The sequence below is a fragment of the Gigantopelta aegis genome, unplaced genomic scaffold (assembly GCF_016097555.1).
Source record: "Gigantopelta aegis isolate Gae_Host unplaced genomic scaffold, Gae_host_genome ctg3111_pilon_pilon, whole genome shotgun sequence".
Taxonomy (NCBI): domain Eukaryota; kingdom Metazoa; phylum Mollusca; class Gastropoda; order Neomphalida; family Peltospiridae; genus Gigantopelta; species Gigantopelta aegis.
The window spans coordinates 1056-20082 of NW_024533180.1; the positions used below are offsets into that span (position 1 = coordinate 1056).

Sequence of the window (19027 nt, forward strand, 5' to 3'; positions counted from 1 at the left end):
TCACTTTCCACTTTTTCATTTTGTAGCCATGATGTCACCTTTCATTACCCAGTCTACTGTTATGATAATGTTGTATTTAAATAACCTTTTCTTTACTTAATTATGAGTACTGATATCTTTTGTATTTCTCTTTCTTCATTATAATTATTTACTGCATTATTTGTGGTTGTTTATGTTGTGTAAACATTTACAGGACACTTGTTCCATGTACCCTAAATGCCAAGCATAGTAACATAATTATAATAGTTGTTACTAAGTTTAGTGTGGGTAACCTTGTTACATGAAAAGCAACCATTATTTATTGTGTGTGCGGTGTCTGTACCTGGCGAGATCACGCTAATTATGCCACAGATTTCCTGTGTTTGAACCTATAACTAAATCACAAGAGATGTGGCGTAAAAGGAAGTACAATCCCTATGTGTAGCCAATTAACTGAAGAAGTACTGACATTCATAGTTTACCAAGCTATTTCCTGTACAGAGAGTGTGATCTTCATAAGCATCTCTCACGGAGTTACACTCTTAACGGCCACTTTGTCCACGTGAAAATCGAAGTCAAGGAGAGGGAAAACCCGAGTAGTTCCTCTGAGCAGCAGAATATATATTTCATAGCTATCTCTTTCTCACATTGTTCTAATTATTGCTCCTAAGCTCATAGCAACGATTTTGAGAGGTAAGCAGGCTCTCAAGGAGAGGTGTTGTCGAATTCTCACATTCCATATATCATTGAAGGGCGTAGTAAACACATCTCGAGGTCATTTTTAATGATGGCTGAAAAATGTCTTCAACCAAATTGGCCTATCACAGATTCAACTAACCCAAATAATGGACTTTGGGGATAAGCGTGGTACTAAAAAAAAGTAGACCAATAGGAGGTGTGGTTGAGATAGAGGCCCTTTTGCATTCAAATTTCAAGGAAGGGCTCTCATCTAATGAGACATAACTTCAAGCTAGAAAGAAAGAGTTTGGTGGTCAATTACATTGAACCCATCCCACCAAAATCGTTTTTAGCCTTAATGCTAGATGATCTTAATGACAAAGTCCCTTGCTGATTCTATTAGTCAGTAAGTTTACTAACATTATTTAATATACAAAAACTGTCTTTTCAACTATTGACTTTAATTTTCCATATTGTTGCTTTCACTTCTTGTATTCTTTACCTTCTATAGCTGTGGGATCTTGTCAATCATTCTTAATCTAATTGGTTCTGAGATCATGATAGACCAACTGCTTGGGTAGATTGGATTTGCCATTTTGATGGCCGTTGCTATTGTTGTCTTGGTAACAGCTATTAATGATTATACTGGGGGGGGGAACAACAATTTCGAGAATCTGCAAAAAAAACTAGGAAAGCACATCAAAGTGAGTTATCATTTGACCTTCATACTCACTGTCCTGTTATTAATATTGGTAGTTGTAGGTGGACCTTGGCTGGTCTCTACCATAGCATCATAGTGATTAAAAGTAAGTATCTTAAGATGTTGGAAGATATTTTTAATGTATACCTTTTATCAAATCAGTGAGAGGCCTTGTAAATATTATTAATTATTAAGGGAAAATTTCCTCTGCCCCATTATCCCCATGTACCAACATCCATTTTATCTCTCATCACAAGAATTTTAAATTTATACTAATACATTTAAATCTTCCTTTTACTTTGTTTTTAATAGATACACTTTGTTACGTGATGGTGTAAGGAGTGAGTTTGCAGCAGCCGAAATTGTTTGTAGGCGATGTATTAGAATTCAAATATGGCAACACCTTTCCTTGTGATGGTCTCTTAATACAAGCAATGATGTAGCGTGTCAGAGTCTTCTCTCACGGAAGAAACTGAGAACATTCGGTAAGAAACTGAAAAAGATGACCTTTCATGTATGCAGGAAAACACAGGTATGGACCACCCGAATTCAAGGAAATGTTAATGTGATAAAGTATTGATAGTGAGTATGTGATAAATTAAGGATATCAGATGTGTGACTTTAGTGTTTACCATGTAATGATGTTTGATAGGTGAAGCGTTATTTGACTGCTTAATGTCTTTGACCTGATTCACATGTTCATGTACATTTCCTCTATTGGTATCAGTCCCCTTTTATGGCATTTCCTGTCATAGTGTACACATGACCATTAAAATACATACCATAAACCAGTTTTGCTGTGAATCAACTAGTAGTGTTATATAGTTTGTATACATATTAATATACTCATTGGACTTGTATTGTCAATGTATTCTCCTCTTGTAAGTGCTAATCCTGAGTAGCAATTTGTCATTTTTCCTATTGATGTGTGTGTCAGTAGTATAACACAGGATGTTTTTGAGATAATTCAAACTGTTATGCTTACTATACTACCATGGTTTGGTGTAAGCCTCAAAATTAATCTCCTATCCGGTCTTACAGAGCTTAAAACCAATGCTTGTATTTTGAGATTGAGATATTTCATTTTGACATACAGCTGTTGTAAGAAGTACTGTGAAATGGAGTCTTGTAATAATGTAACTGTTCCATGATTGCAGTCTACTCTCTACAATTAGGTAATGGAAGGAACTGGTACAATGTTAGTGATAGCTGTAGGAGCCCATTCACAACAGGTATTATCCTTTAGTTTAATGGCTAAGCACTCTGAGGGAAAAACCAGGTAAGTAATGTAACTAAGTTAGAGGCATAGACTGGTTAGTTTGTAGGTCTTTTGGTTGGTACATTTCGAAAAGTGTGGTCAAGGATAAGACGACATCGAGAACCTGTAAAAGATCAAGAGAGTTTTCTTCTGATGGTGAAGAGGATGTGAAAACTAAAGTTCATGTAAGTATTTGTATAACACAATTTACAAATAGAAACGATCAATATATGATCTGTTCTAACAAGAATGTCTTAAATGAAATTAGAAGATCACTACTTACTGATCCTGCTGATCTTACTGATCTTTTAGGTGATTCCTACACAGATGGAAGAAGACAAACAAAGAAATAGATGATGAAGATGATGAAGATGTGGATGATGATACGACTTGTCTCATTAAGTTCAATCCAAAATCAGTGTATCAGAGACGGGAAAAAAAAGAAAAACAAAAGCAAAATTAACAAAAAAAGTATGTTTCTTCCTGATTGTGGACCTTAGAGTGTTTATGTTGTCATGTTATAAAGGTATAATTAATTCATTGTGTGTAATATTGTTTAGAAGTAGTGGTTTTCCAGAATTATTAGAATTCCATTGTGAAGTACTGTTACTCCTAAACATAACCTTACTTGATTACTAGTTTAATCATAAAAAGGTCGTTTACTCTAGCTTGTCTGTATATTTTAATTCTTGGTTTGTAAGACTATATTATGCATGCAAATAATTATTACAAAATATATATGATAATGATTATATAATGGGCTTATTTAATTTGCTTCTTAGGCTGAAACATTCCTCACCTGAAGTGTTTTTTACAAAAGAAACTTACACAAACTTGCTCTTCCAAATGCTATTTTGGTAGGTCAGCTGCAATAATTTCCATTGTTGTGACCAGTCCTCAAATTCAGTATTGAAAAAACCAAATATGGTTATCGAGGGGAGTGGATGGAGGGGGTACTGATGGTCCTCATTTCGCAGATTTTCATAAATGGTCTGACTTGTTGGTTGTTGCTATACTGAAGGCTTACCATTAGCTGTTACTATTGCATTAGCCTTCTCTGTCAAGAAATGCTAAAGATAACAATCTTGTATTTGCACGTCGTGTCATTTGCACTGCCTTTGTGTGAAACTATGGGTAATGCTACTTGTATCCCCCCAGTCTTGATGTTCTGTAAACACGGGACACATAAGTCTACAAACAGAATGAGTTGTCGACATGGCTTATATTGCTCAAATGAGGATACAATGGTAAAAAATCCCACCACTCTGATGACTTTCCTCACTTGCCGTAGAAGTCCTTAACAGAATACTCTTGCTTACTTAACAGTGGCTAACTATTCAAACTACAAAGGGTCTTCCCTCAAGGTACTTTAAGACTTTAAGACTAAACATTAACTTTACTAAAGAAAAACTGTATTTGAAGACTAACCACCTGTCCGTGAAACTTAATAGGTTTGCCTTGTGTAACTTAAAGTCTTAGGATTAAGCAAGATGTACACGAGGAAATTGCCAACTTTTTTATAATTTAATGTCCTTCTGTATAACTTTTCTTTTTTTTAGTTATTAATTATCCAAAAATGATTTTTTTTCTCTTTCCATCTAGCCGGATGAAGGAGGAGAATGTGATGATAGTAGTTTTGGAAGAAATATACGGGGTGGTGTCAAAAGAAAAACACTAATGTGGAGACAAACAAGAAGAGACGGGAGGAAGAAACCGACCACCAGACCATGTGACACAAATAGACGACTCTCTTATGGAAGTTGATATACGTCAGAGACTCTAGTGTTACTGAATGTAGAGAGTCTATTTATATCTTTATCATTATAGCTCTCTTACATGGTGAAGGTGGAGAAAGTTTAGTGAGAATCAAGTTGGAAACTCTACAGAATGTGCTCTACTTGGTTAGTATGCTATGTAAAGTAGAAAAGTTAGATTACACCTTGTTCTAATAAGTCTGTAACTCTTTATGGTAAATGATAATATTCCATTATTTCCTTTACATCCATGGTCATTGACTATGGCAAAATATGTGTGTGATTGTCTTTATTTTTAACCACACCCACAGGTCCTATTTGATTGAGTTGGTATCCCACTATGATACCTAATTCGTGATAACCATCCCTAAGGATACATTTATTAAACAATTTTACTTTCAATTCTAAACGTAAAAGCATGAGTACGGTCATACCATTACCAGATAAACAAAGGCTATCGCCTCCTCCAAAAAGGAGCATCAGAATTATCCTCAGTAAATGCACTCACCTTATGAACTGCTAATGGCACTGTAAGACTAGACCACAACCCATATATTGTTATGGTTCTATCCTACACATCCAGGTTGTTCCATTGACGGAAGAAATGCAACAAGACATAAGGTCCTCTGTTGTCCGTAATATGGCTTCCAATGCTCTGCGTACAATTTTGCTTAGCATATAGGTAAGATAGACTCATTCCCAGTTTTATTGGATTGGGTATGAGGATTTATCCATTTTAGGGATATTTTCTGAAGCAGAAATTCAGCCAATGGCTCAATCGCTTGAGGAGCCAGATATTAGTGAAGAAAATGTTGACTTTGATTGGGATGATGAAGATTATTGTTGTTTCTAATCTAACTTGTGTTTTGTATAGTAGGTATGAGGATCCAGTCAGAGATGAAGTGAGTATTAACAGTACAACTATCCTATTGATATAACAATGTTAATTAATATAAAGTATTGATACATATATGTAAATCATTTTTTTGTCTGTTGTAGGTACCTTGAAAGTATTCGTGATATGTCAGAAGGCTGGTATTACTGTCCGTATGGTAACCGGTGATAATTGAGAGACAGCTAGGAGTATTGCTGAGAAATGTGGTATCAAATTCCTAAAGGGAATAAAAATTTTCTTGTTGTAGAGGGACCAGCTTTTAGAAAGAAAGTTATGACTGTTGATGAAAAAGGTGAAGAAATGGTTTGTCATTTGTGCATGTGCTGTATACTCTAAACAGTCATATGACTGTCTAGTATAGTTCATAGTTGATTTCGATTGATCTAATGAACCATTACATTGCATTCTAAAATGTTTTTTGTTTGGGTTTCAATGTGGAAATTACTTATTTTCTAAAATGTCTTGGTGCTCAACTGTTGACAAACATTGACACTTAATCATTTTGTTTAATGGTATAGGTCAACCAAGAGGTTCTAAACAGAGTGTGGCCTCGACTTCGAGTTCTTGCTCGTTCTTCTTCCTCAAGACAAACACTCCCTTTTGTAAATGGAATTATTAACTCTCGCATCAACAAGAACAGAGAAGTTGTGGCTGTAACTGGAGATGGTACTAACGATGGTCCTGCCTAAAATGTGCTGATGTTGGATTTGCTATGGTGAGTTCAAGTTTGTTTTGTTAAAAATAAACACCTCCCGTAATACATTACTATATTATACTCAAAGGGTAATTGTTAAAAGTAGGAGGAATATAGCACAGGTTTTATTTTGCTTTTAACATATGTTAGGTGCTCTGTCCATTCCCTATAGGGTATTGCTGGTACTGATGTTGCAAAAGAAGCATGCGATATCATTTAACTGATGATAATTTTGCCAGTTATCGTTAAAGCTGTTAAATGGGGTCGTAATGTTTATGATTGCTATCGCTAAGTTCCTACAATTTCAACTTACTGTCAATTAGTGGCCGTTAGTCTCGTACTTGTGGTGCTCTTTTTCAATAGGAGACACGCCCCTTGTGTTATCCAACTCTCTCGGGTGAATCTTGTTATGGATACATTTGGAAGTCTTGCTCTGCCACTGAGCCTCCAACTGATGAGCTCTTGAAGAGAAAACCTTACGGGAAAGAAGAAGCTAATATCTCGTGTATGTGGCTTTTTAATATTAGGTCACTCTGTTTATCAGTTGATTACTCTCATTACTCTTTTGTTTGCTGGACCCACTCTTTTTGATATTGAAGATGGATCTGGACTTTTGCAGAGCCTACAGAACATTTCACAATCATCTTTAATACTTGTTTTCATGCAAATTTTTAATGAATGTAATGCTCGTAAGGTCCATGGGGAACGGAATGTCTTCACTAACATCCACACTAACTATATCTTTATTGGTATTGTGAGCCTGCAAGTTATTCTTCAAATTCTCTGGGTTGAAGTACCTGAATTGAACACACGTGTTTTCAAAACAAACTCACCTCACTCCTGATCTGTGGCTGTGGTGTTTATTCCTTGGATCACTGGAGTTAGTTTGGGGTCAAATAATCACAACGATTCCGTTGAAGAATTCCCGCGTCTCTCACTCACTTTTCCACTTGGAAAATTAGAGAAGAAGAACAGCAAGGTACTCTTATCATGTAGAGTAGATGATAAATAAGATCATGCCTTTTGGCTTAATTAGGTCAAATGTGAGGAATAGTGCTTTTATTTATTTGAATGCTACTTTCTAACTTTAGATGATGACGATGATGACATGATTGGGAGGTTGATGATAACAGAGCAGTCTCTTGTGGATCAAGTCACTTAACCGTCTTCGAGCACAAGTATGTGTGAATTTTAAAAAAATCTTCTCACTCACTCACTTTTAGATTCGTGTTGTGAATGCCTTCAAAGCTGGTTGGAAGCTAATGATAAAATTTTACTCTCTCAACTTCCTCAATATACTTATACTCCTAGAGCTGCACGCTATCATGCAGACGAGTCTCGTAAAGACCAAACTGAAAGTGAGTTTTAGTGATAAGACACTACAAAACAACTAGGACTTATTAATAATATTATTGTTTTTTGCTCTGGTCTTTTAGTATTATTATTTGCATATGGTTATAATTTTATGTTTGCACAACAAGTGTACTTATTACTACTATGTGTCATTGTGATTGCTATGCTATATAATGTATGCCTGTCATTAGTATTGCTGTACATGTGATTGCTCTTGTCTGTAATGATTTATTATGAGAATATGATTGTGAGATAAACTTGTGTGTTACTTGTACAGGGTAGATATGTATTGTAATCAGAAAGGTCTTCAGAAAAGATAACTATATAAAGAGAGGAATCCTCATTAGACATTTAATTTCTATCTGTAACCTTTAGCATCTCAAAGAAACCTACAAGGACTGTTGAGATTACAGGCAACCCTACATTGACTTAGTACTACAGATCTATAATAATTCATTTTAATTTATCACAGCACCATATCTATACAAATTTAAATATTTAAATACATAATTAGAATTCTATAGAGGAAGACAGGACATGCAGTGACTCCCATGACAATATATTTTGTACATGTACATTGAGAAGGCAATTTAACATCACCCTCTTTGGATTTAATATTGAAACATACACACTTCATACTAACTAGAGTATGTATACATGACTACAGTGATCATGTGAAGAAAATACTTTGTAGTTTGACCTCAAGTTATTTTCAGTTTTGTATGTGTATATTATGTATTTGAAGGTCAATATATTGTAAATGATAGCTTAAATGTTATGTGCTAATACACTATAATTACAGGATTATACTCACAATTATATGACAGATTTAACATCTTAGAAATTTCTAGGGTATTATTAATAATTATAAGTAAACTCATTGTGGATAAACCAGTATCAAAATACTTAAAAATATATCATTATTATTTTTATCTGACTGTAATTTCAAATAGACAGAGAAATTAGCATCTTCAATTTATTCACAAGAAGTACAAATTTCCTGAGAGAGGTACATTTAGAAGTGCTAACTTTTCTAGGATAAATTAGAATGTTACATCATGAAGGATTGATTAAATATATACTAGCTAACTGTTAAGATATAATATGACTTTTTGTTTATTAAGGATAAAAAATTTCAAACAAATCATAGAGCACATAACTGGTAAGTCATTGATTCTAACTCCAATACAACTGAGGCATACAGTGTATATTTTAAGGTGTACATTAATAATGTCCTTGAGGACATATTGGAGGGGTATATTGATTACAAAGAAAGACATAGTCAAGAATGAAATGGGCAGCATCTTTGACATCAGAGAAGAGCACACCATACTTTACAAGGCTTCAGTCAACAATGAGGTGTTATTATCTCTGCAAAATATCTTGTAATGATGGTCCATCTCAAATATTAAAATTATTAGTATAATTGGCTCCTATTGATAGTAACAAACAATTGTCCTTCTAGTGGTCTAAACTCTTAGAGTGTGTGATTATGTGTTTGATTGACAAATAATAAGAAATTTTTCAGTAATTCACAATAATGAAAATTTCCTATTAATTGCACTCTTCCTAATAACAGTGGTGACCTTAATACTCCCCTCTTTATCAAGAGTTAAAGGATCAATGACATTTTCAACTTTTAATATATAATGGGTATCATGGTGGTTTCTACCCGTCTAGATATACTTATTAAACTATACTGTGAAAAGATACAATTAGTGGTACTGGTATGATGAACTTCGTATTGTTAGAGTATGTAACAGTACTGCTGACAGTGATTCAATAATCAATATGAAGTGGTATTAGGTTGTGATGGAAACTCGTCCTTTGCTCCCACTATCAAAGGTGTATCAGGTGTTAAATGGTGAGACATTACTGATAGCAATAACACCACAAGGTTCACCTAGTAGAGTCTGTTCCTATAATCTTACAATTATTAACTCCAGAATGGACAGTAAACCTATAATACCTGTGTAATAGGTAATAGTGGTAATAGTAACATTCAGTGGAGAACCCAGTCTTGTTTTAGGATTATCTGGTACTATTGTGACTAAATTATGACATATTTAATGTATTTAATTGTTCTTCTTTTATAATGTGGTAACTTACCCAGCAGTAGGTGGATGTCACGAAAAATTTGGGTTCGGGTGCAAAATTTGGACCTAAGATCAATTTTGCAACGAAAAGTCTGCAAAATTAATTCCTCCTTGCAATATTTTGACCCAGGGATCTCAGACTGGTAAAGAGAAGTGGAATTCGACACATACAAATCGTTTTATCACTTCTAAGGTTGTGTGTACTTAAATGGAGAGCTTTAGCCACCCGGGGAAGTTTTCGAAGTGTCGAGAAAGCAATGTCACAGCAGAGAGAAGATGGGAAACCTGACTGAAATTGTTCTGCTAACAGGAAGAGAAGCACTAAGAAAAAGGCTGGCAAACTAGCATTGAGAGAAGGAGAAATGTACTATGAGAAGAAGCCAGGACAAGTTTGTATTATTTTCTCAATTTCTTTTTTTACTGTCTTACAATAATTTATGATACTGTTTCTGTTTTTAGTGGAAGAGGTATGTATGATCAAAGACTGAAAAAGTTACAAATTGTGCGTTGTTGCCATGCTGACCTAACATGTCTAGACATCTTGGTGAAAAAAAGACCTATAGTAGAGTTATTGAGAGACTTACATGGACAGAGTCGTGAAAGTGTGAAACAAGTTGTAAGTGATGTATTTTTCTTAATTATAAGTTGTACTGTGATTTACTGTAGGTATTTGCATGTGATGATGTGTCAAGAAAGAGAGACAAGTTGACAACTACAAGACCAAAGCTACACCCTATACCAATTTCATTCCCCCTGTACCACATCGGAATTAGACCATTGTCGCCTGTGTCGCAATCAGGAAATCGATATATTTTAACAATTAGTGATCATTTCACAAAATGGGTCGCAGCAGCTGCTTTACCAACAAAGGAGGCTGTAGGAGTGGCTTATGAGTTTGTTGAAGGTAGACAGATCAATATTTTTAAACAGTGGTAATGATCCATTCCTTTACTAGCTTTTTTTATGACAATGCGTCTCCCAAGAATTAAACAATCTGATCAAGGGAGAGAGTTTAGAAATGTTTTAAACGGAGAATTAATGAGGAAAACTCAACATCAAACATCACTTAACCACTCCATATCACCCACAGGTCAGAATTCATATCTTTATAATTAACTAAGATTCTATATTTTTTTGTTCTTAGGCTAACGGTTTAGATGAACGATTTAACCAAACTCTACAGAGAATGCTTATTAAGTTTTGCCATAACAACAAAAATACCTGGGATGAATATCTAGATAGCTGTATTTTTGCCTATAACACTTCAAGTAACTCCAATAAACTCAAACTCATCACCATATTCACCTCAAACACCTCCAATAAAATTGTATTTGTATCCACCTTACTTACCACACTTATCTCCAAATTTTTCATCTTCTCCACCTTACTTACCACTACACACATCAAATTTGTCATCATTCTCTGTTTTCCACTATCCCCATCACCTTTGCTGATTTAGATTGGTTTCTAGTAAATGTGGAGGTTATAATACTTACTTGTATACTCCAATTAAAGAAGCACACATAGAAGATGAAAAGAGGTCATCTTTTCAGAAAAAGAAAGACAAGAGGATTCCACTAAACTCATGTCAACAAGGGGAAAAGAGAATAAAATAGGTACTCACAGCAGACTAATAAACAAGATGGTAAAGGAAGACATGATAAAAGCCCTATCATTAGCTGTAATGAAGGATGCTAAAAGGAGGAAACGGCAGCAATGCACATGGAAGAAAGCCCTTAATTCTGAAGGTATGTACACTTTAGATGCTCCACTTCACTATTAGCTCTTATCATTAAAGTGTGTGGACCTAACAAGCAAGGAAGATGTCCCAACAGTATATTGGATACAAGAATTAACATTGTTTCCATCAGACAAAAATCATTGATCAACAGTAGGTGGCTGAGTAATGCACTCATCAATGCTGGACAGAAACTTCTGAAAGATGCCTATCCACACATCAGTGGACTTCAACCCACTTTTATTGGGGATGACATTGGCATTCAAAGTGCAGAGTGAACAATTTGTACAAGTACTTCACATCAATGAAAATCACTGGGTAACTGCTAGTAATATTGGCTGTACTGTCGCAATTGTTGACTGTATGCAATGTACTGGACTATCATTTAGATCCAAGGACAGATTTGCAGCAATGCTGTTCACAGACCAACCTGAAATAACTGCGTTTTCAGCCAGTTCAACCACAACATGGTACAAGTGATTGTTTTTTTTTGTTATTGGGTTTTTGCCACATCTCTTTGTGGTGGGCAAACCCCAACACATAAACCTATATTCAACATCAATTGAGGCTAGGGACCAAATTCGTTACTGTCTTGAAAATAAGACAATTACCCCTTTCCCTTGCCAGCAGCGAAAAAACAAAGCAAAACCATATGTTGCTGATATGAAATTCGAGTATACTGCAAGTGTCATCAACCAGAAGAGGGTAGAATGATTGAGTGCGAAGACTGCAAAGAATGGCATCATGAAGATTGTGTTGAAGTCCCAAGTGCCATTTGGCAGACCAAGAGGAACATATCATGGATATGTGACACTTGTATAAAAAATTCTTAAGTAATTGTAACGTCACCTATACAATATAACCTATAATTACATAACTTATACTGACTTTTATTTAGATTAAATGCTAAATCTTATTATAATCAGATCAAATTGGACTTGGGACCAAGTCTTGCTGTCAAAAGTAGACCTAGGACCAAATTTTGCTGCAAAAGTGGACTTATCTCTAGGAACAAATTTGCAGTATAGTCCAAAGTAGGCACCAAAACTTGGTCCTAGGTCCAAATTTAACTTGCATAGATTGGACCTAGGTCCAAATTTTGCATGCAAAAATTGGACCTAGGTCCAATTTTAACTAGGAACAAATTTGCCATGACATGCTAACACACTATATCGTACAGTTATTTATTAACTCAGAATAGACAGTACCTATCAATCCTTTGTATTAGTAATAGTGGTAATAGTAACATTCAGTGGTAGACCCAGTCTGTTCAGGATTATCTGGTACTATGGTGAGGTGAACACTGATAGTGCGACAATAGGCTTTTATAGTGTGACATTAATGACAATTAATAGTACCAAATGTAATGGACTAATGTATATTTCCTAGTCAAAATAAAACATTACTACAAGAAAAATATTCTAGTCGCATATCAAGACAGACCAGACCTTTCTCTTATAACAGCTGACCTCTTTGGCTTCCATATTGCAAATGAATATGAAGATTGTATCGTTTCTCTATTATTATTAATAATACCCATTTGTTAGGAGTTGTAACTCAGTCTCCGTCTTTAACTCATCTGGTAGTGTTAGCTCTCTAGCTGTTGGTGGAGTAGAGTGTTGCTAGTACTGGTATATTGTCTATCAACTATCATCTGATCTACAACAACAAGAACAGACATTATTGACAAATCAGATAGTGAGGTTAGCTGCTACACAGGATGGTCAATGGTTGGTAGTCTGTTATACTAATGGCTCTTGTTCAGCTCTTAATGGATCATTTCTCAGTGTTATTAACCGAGCTTTCTCTAATGTACTCCCGGTTGTTGAGCTAGTGATAAAATTGCTGTGTTCACTGCTCCTGTTATTGGAGGAGAAAGTTTCTACACTGGAAGTTTTGTTGATAATGCTAATCGTATCTATTTTCGTCAATATGGGGTTGCTGGTAGTTCAATATAAGATCATTAGAAGAAATTGCTTATCAATCAGGTGGTAATCGAGAGTTTTATGATGGTTTCTACCATTTGGATATGTTTACTATATAGTACTAGATTCAACTAGTGGCAATAATGATGAACTTCGTATTGTTAGAGTATGTAACAGTACTGCTGACAGTGGTAACATTGATTTCAACAATCAATATGAAGTGGTATTAGGTTGTGATGGAAAATACTTTCTTTGCTCCCACTATCAAAGGTGTATCAGTGTTAAATGGAGAACATTACTGATAGCAATAACAACCATCAGGTTCACCTAGTAGAGTCTGTTCCTATAATCTTACAGTTATTAACTCCAGAATGGACAATGCTATCAGTCCTGTGTCATAGGTAATAGTGGTAATAGTAACATTCATGGGGGACCCAGTCTTGTTCAGGATTATCTGGTACTATGGTGAGCTAAATTATGAGACATTTATTTATTTAATTGTTCTTTTCTTTTATAGTGTGATATTAGTGGTATTATTACCCAGCAGTAGGTGCTACTGGTGTTCTTTCTTCTACCAATTATATTACTAACATTACAATAGTAATGGACTAACATCTATTCTTGGACTGACTGTAGATAATCTCAACTTCATTTATATTGCATTTCTGTTAGTAACAAACACTATATTAACAAGGTCAGAGATATATACTATACTCTAGTTGATATGTTAATTTGTTCTACAGTATTTGTGGAATAATGGAAACTTAGTCTTTTACTGAGGTTGAGATGTCTAGTTCGATAACTAGTCTTACCTTGGTCAGAAGGTTTCAGACTATATATATATGGTGTTAAGGAACTACTGATGTAAGTACTAGTATATATATATATTGTACTATATAACATATATGGTTTGTTGATAGGTAATTGGTTTAAAGATAGAGGAGTGTACTAGTGCTACTAGTTGTAATGAGTGTGTTAGTCTGGGTAATCCACTGTGTGGGTGTGTGTAGTTGAGGGGTAAATGTTTCTCGTAGACCTTTCTGTCAGGACAGTGATGTATCAGGACGATTCTTGACTCAAGGGAATAGTGATAGTTGTATTAATACTGTCGCTTTTTGATCCACCTCAATTTGTACTGGAGTTAGAATCAATACCATACCAGGTATTATGTTATATTGAGATTTCTTTCTTAAATCTCTCCTTACTAGATCTAGATAATTTGACTTAACTTTTCTCCTGCTGGTCCTCCTCCTAAGTTCCAGAGAGGAGTATTCTGTGTATTATATAACACATCTCTAATATTGAGATACTAATTCCATTACAAGTAAATGGTACTAGTGCCATTTGTCAAGTAGATAATGTCATATCTCAAGTCACTGATATACAACTAGGTAAAGTACATCATTGATTACTAACTATCTTTTAATGTTCCTCTTTAGTTACTAACTTTAGTATCTACAGTAATCATACTGGAGTGAAGTTCTTCATACATACTGACCATTATATCTTCTATAACTGTTCTGTTACTACAAAGTAAATCTATAATACAGTATATGTTCCTTTAATAAACAATAACAAACAAAATTACTTTTGATTTTTATAGACCATTATACATTTTGTTCCTCATAATGTGTGAATTAATGTATTATTTATCCTAACTTAATGGTATTGTTACAATAATTGTTACTCACACATTGTGAGTTATGGTTTACAATAATTAGAGCAATGGAAAGAATGGATATAATTAATTAATACTAACTATAAACTAGATGACTAGTAGTTTATCACACCTAAATGACTATAGCGTTTCATAGTGCTTTTATAGATGAATTATTTTATATGTAAAATAAACACTATTTGGTCAGATAGGTTACTTGTGAGCTTTTTGCTAATATTTCTCAACTCTTTTCATTTCAGATGTAGTCTTGTGTCTCAACAGATGGTATATGTGGATGGTGTCAGTTAGACTTTACATGTACTGGAGATAACTCTACTTGTACTGGAGGACATGATATACTGGATAAGAGTAAGACCCTATAATAATAAAAGTATAATTATTACTGGTACATTTTATCACAGATAACTGGTGAGGAGAATTCCACTAATTTCTTGTCCTCTCCTACAACCTCCCTTATATGGTGATAGCTATAGTCAACCAGTTGGTGTGAGTAAGAACCTACAATTAAGAACTCTTAATACTATGGTAAGTATATCATAATTATGTGTATGATGAGAAAGCAATCTAAAGGTCTAAAAAACACATATGCTACAATGTTTGATATATTAATATGGAGAGAGATATAATTGTTGTGAGAAGACCAGGAATTAAGCTTAATAATATAGACAGATGCATTCTGTTATTCTAGATTGAAAATAGTTTGATGTCAAGATTTTGAAATTGTTAGATGTATTTTAAGGCCTCATATATAGTGGAAGGTATTAGTCATAAGTACACTCACTAAACACACTGAAAAAATCCATCGTGTTATGTTATTAGAAAAATAAATATGATTTATAAAAATTGGTTTCTTTCTCTCTCTCTCTCTCTCTGTCTCTTGTCCTCCCTCCTCTCTCTCTCATTCAGACTAGTGGTATAACATACCAATGTTTATTTGGTAACATGATTAGAACTGGTATACAAACTAGTGACAATATTATTACATGTAATATACCCAGTGGTCAGGAGGTAAATATATTGTATTATTAGAAGATATGTCATTATATTATTACAGTTGTCATTTAGTGGAGGTCATAATCAGACTCAGACCCATCCTTTTCATTTTCAGACAGATCTCTAATACCAAATCCTATGATATAGAGACTACTACTGGAAGACACTATTAATGGTAAGTCTAATATATAAAGTAAACTACTGAGTATTCTGTCTCATATATAGTGGTCCTATACAATTGTCCTACACTGGCTAATGGTTTGTTCTTCATGTCTAGCTCTGAACATTAACACTGGATTTAACTGTAGTTGGTGTGATAGTAATAGTGTAATGAGAGGAGTGTATGTACTAATAATATAGTCACAATGAGTGGAGACTGTCCTAATCCTGTCATCACTAACTTTACTCCTACAAGTGGTCCACCTCAAGGAAGAACTCGTGTTACCATAAATGGTACTAATTTGGGTACCCAGTCCTCAGAGATCCTCTCTGTTACCCTTGGCATTTGGACATGTACCTCTAACCCAGATCTGTATGTACCTGGTAAGAGGATAGTATGTAGTATTACTCCTAATGACAGTAATACTGTAACAAGGCAATGTAACTATAAATGTGACAGTGAATACTACTGCACCTCAACCTAAGACAGCTGTCAGTAGTACCACTTCCAATTCCTGACCCCTATTATTCAGTCAGTGAGTCCTACATTTGGTCCAGTTAGTGGAGGTACTATAGTGAGAGTAGAAGGAACTAACTTGGACATTGGTAACAAAGAAGAGACCAAAGTAATCATGAGAGAGTCCTCATCAAAAAGAGGAGAAGAAGAGAAGTCACTGTCCTGATATTGAGTGCAATATTATGTAAGTGTTAATGACTTATTATTGTACACATAGTAGTATCATATAAGATTGGTTCTCTTCTCAGGAACATTAATTCAAGTCAAATCCAATGTACTTCAGCTAATGTTTCTTCTGTTAATTGTACCAGGACTATAATAGTGTCAGTAAATGAAGCAGAGTTTAGTAATTCAACAGTGACATATCTTTATAAACCAGATCCCACATTTAGTTCACTGACTCCTCAAATAACTATACCAGCGTAAGTAGAGTACATTATGAGACTAAGTGATGTGTTGTCTGTTATATAGTGGAGGCATCAAGTTGAACTTTACTGGTACTAATGTAGATATAATCCGTCTCCTATAATCCATATCACTGACTCTAGATTTCCTACTACCACTGAGGTATGACCGATATATTAGTTTTAATGTAATCACCTGACTTTTCTCTCTTATAGCAATGTGTTAATGTTAATAGTACTAAACTACAATGTATAGCTCCTCCTATTAATGGAGTTAATACACTAGTGCCATTGATACTACAGTGACTTACACATTGATATTAGATGGAGGTATTTCACCAGACAGTATTCAATGTGAAGTTTCAGACTTACTCTCAAACCAAATCCTACTTTCAATGGAATTGATTCTAATGATCGTAATGTTAATTTAGGAGATAGTTCACAGACTATTAGGATAAGAGTCAGTGTCTCCACTTACATGTAGTTATATAATTTATCACATTTGTTTACAGGGGCAGTAAATATTCAATCTGTGATTAGTTTAGAATTAAGTGTGAAAGTTGGTTCTGAGGAATGTAGAATTGAGTCTCTATCAAATAAAAGTATGAATGATGTAATATGTATTGATATCAAGTGATATATGTCTCAGATCATAGCATGTATACCACCAGTTAAATATCAGGATACAGTTAGAAATGTTACTGTAAGTATAATATCTCATTTTCCTATTGTTCATTTCCACTTAATGTTTAGGTTCAAGTTGGTAGTTATTTAATATTCCCATTAATTCTACTGATATTATCAATTGGACTCTTAATTATGATAGACAAGAAGATAGTTCTTCACTTAGTGGTGCAGTAATTGGTGGTATTATTGGAGCAGTAATAATAATTGTTATAGATTTATTAATAGTTGTTATTGGTATAGTGAATTGTGGTTTAAAAAATAAATTAAGAAGAAAAAGGAATAACTCACAAAAGTAAGATAATGTAAAATTTATTATCAAGTTAATTCTTTTATCATAGTGATATTGGAGGAAATGAAATAGTTAAAATAAATCCTAACATAGTTTGTGTATCAGGACAGTACTAGTGATGTCCCTTCTCAATTCAACCCAGCCCATATCACAACTAGTGATATAATACCTATGAGGAGTCACGTACTCTATTGGACCAGATACTAACACTGACCTCCTCCTCTACCACCAGATAGACTACCAATAACAGTAACTGATAATGATGATGATGATGATGACTATATATAAGACATTAGATATATACTGGTTTTTTATCTTGTTAGTAGTTAATATGGCAACATATTATAGTTTTAATAGACATGTCTAGTTCTTTGTTGTTATGTAATTACAATATTTTAAAGAATATTAACAGGAACTGTCCTTTTATACACAAGTTGGTGGGATAGTAATACGTGTATGAGATGAGTATATGTACTAATAAGATAGTAACAATATGGTAATAATTTGGGAATCCAGTCCTCAGATATCATCTCCGTTACCTCGGCAATAGGACATGCACCTCTAACCCAGATCTGTATGTGCCTGGGAAGTAGAATAATATCTAGTATTGCTCTAATAACAGTAATACTATAATAAGCAATGTAACTATAAATACGACAGCACCTCAACCTATGTCAGTAGTACCAGTTGCGATTCCTGACCCCTATTATTCAGTCAGTGATGTAATCATCTTATTTCTCTCTCTTTTATAGCAATGTGTTATGTTAGTAGTACTAAACTACAATGTAGAGCTCCTCCTATTAGTGGAGTTAATATGACTAGTGCCATTGATACTACAGTGACTTATACATTGATACTAGATCAATTTGCTTTCACCACAGTAGTCAGTCTGAGTTCCGGACTTACTCTCAAAAAGATCATATTTTAATGATATAACTAATGTGGTCCATCGTACAATAATAATTGGAACAAGATTCAGTTTGAACTTGAGATTTCAGTAGAGTCATGGGACAGAATAATATATTTAATATTATATCAATTATGAGAAGATCATTAGTCAGTCTAACAATAATGGTGATCATGTATATAGGTGTTATGCAGAAGGTGCAGACATTATAAGAATCGTTATCTTACAGTAACTGGTAAGTACTTTTAGATACTATAGGTTACATGATGTCATATGTAATCCTCTCAGCTCCAGATTCACTCCTATCCTACTCTGGTCAAGAA

The 19027-nt window shown here is 34.3% G+C and overlaps 1 pseudogene; it reads left to right on the forward strand.

Moving 5' to 3' along the window:
* Window positions 1–5368: 5368 nt before the first annotated feature.
* On the forward strand, window positions 5369–6920 carry LOC121391924 (annotated as a pseudogene).
* The last annotated feature ends 12107 nt before the right edge of the window (window positions 6921–19027 follow it).